General features: G+C 35.0%; 1 protein-coding gene across 1 annotated transcript in view; it reads right to left on the bottom strand.

Moving 5' to 3' along the window:
* The window catches only part of LOC106877714 (dynein axonemal heavy chain 5), a 444,169-nt gene that overhangs the window by 210,477 nt on the left and 232,588 nt on the right, over window positions 1-1,104 (bottom strand). The window lies entirely within an intron of this gene.

Raw genomic sequence — 1,104 nt, 5'->3', positions numbered from 1 at the left:
ATATATATATATATACTCTTTTATTCTTTTTCTTGTTTCAGTCATTTGACTGCAGCCATGCTGGAGCACCAACTTTAGTTGCACAAATCAACCGTAGGACTTATTCTTTGTAAGCCTGGTACTTATTCTATTGGAATCTTTTGCTGAACCACTAAGTTTCGGGGATGTAAACACATCAACATTGGTTGTCAAGCGATGGTGTGGGGACAAACACAAACACATAAATACATACATACATATATCTATATATATACGATGGGTTTCTTTCAGTTTCCATCTACAAAATCCACTCACAAGGCTTTGGTTGGACTGAGGCTATAATAGAAGACGCTTGTCGAAGGTGTCACACAGTAGGAGTGAACCCAGAACCATGTGGTTGGGAAGCAAGCTTCTTACTACACAGCCACTCCTGCGCCTATATATATATATGTATGTAATGTTGATAATGAAGAAGAGAGTGGAGATTTTATTCACATCCGAAAACCTCTTTATTTAAAAGTTTTCTACAGCATATACATCTGACCTACATATGTTTTAGCTGCAGTGACTGCACATTGCTTTGTATAGAATTATGCTTTTTAGTTGTTCCATTTTCATCAAAGGGTCCATCACTCACTACGTTTTCAAAGTGAACTGATTCAAACAAGCATCCTGTATTGATATTCAGTTAAAGGTAATAACATTACTATTTATATTTGATGGAATGTTGCTTTTATAATCACCTCTGCTTGTATTACAGTTGTAGCATAGTTTTAAATATGTTTATTCAGATTTCAATTAATTCTAACAGTTTTGTTTACATGTTGCTGTATGGAGTACATTATTTATTTAGAGGTATTTTATTAGGCTGTCAAGAAAGTTCTTGTGGTTTTTAACCTTTAAATTCAGATGCATATATCTCAGCTCAAACAAAATTTTATGAATTGAAATAAACACCATCAGAATCAACACGCTTTTGCCAATGCAGAACAAGTTTATTTATGCCAGTAGCATAAAAATCCTGCGTTCTGGTGGAGATGAAGTCGCTGAAGGTGTGTTTGGCATCGTCTTGGTTTTTGAAGCATTTCTCATGCAGGAAGTTGTCGAGATGCTTGAAAAAGTTGT

The sequence above is a fragment of the Octopus bimaculoides genome, chromosome 10 (assembly GCF_001194135.2).
Source record: "Octopus bimaculoides isolate UCB-OBI-ISO-001 chromosome 10, ASM119413v2, whole genome shotgun sequence".
In the NCBI taxonomy this organism is placed as follows: Eukaryota; Metazoa; Mollusca; class Cephalopoda; order Octopoda; family Octopodidae; genus Octopus; species Octopus bimaculoides.
This window is presented reverse-complemented; position numbering and strand designations above follow the sequence as displayed.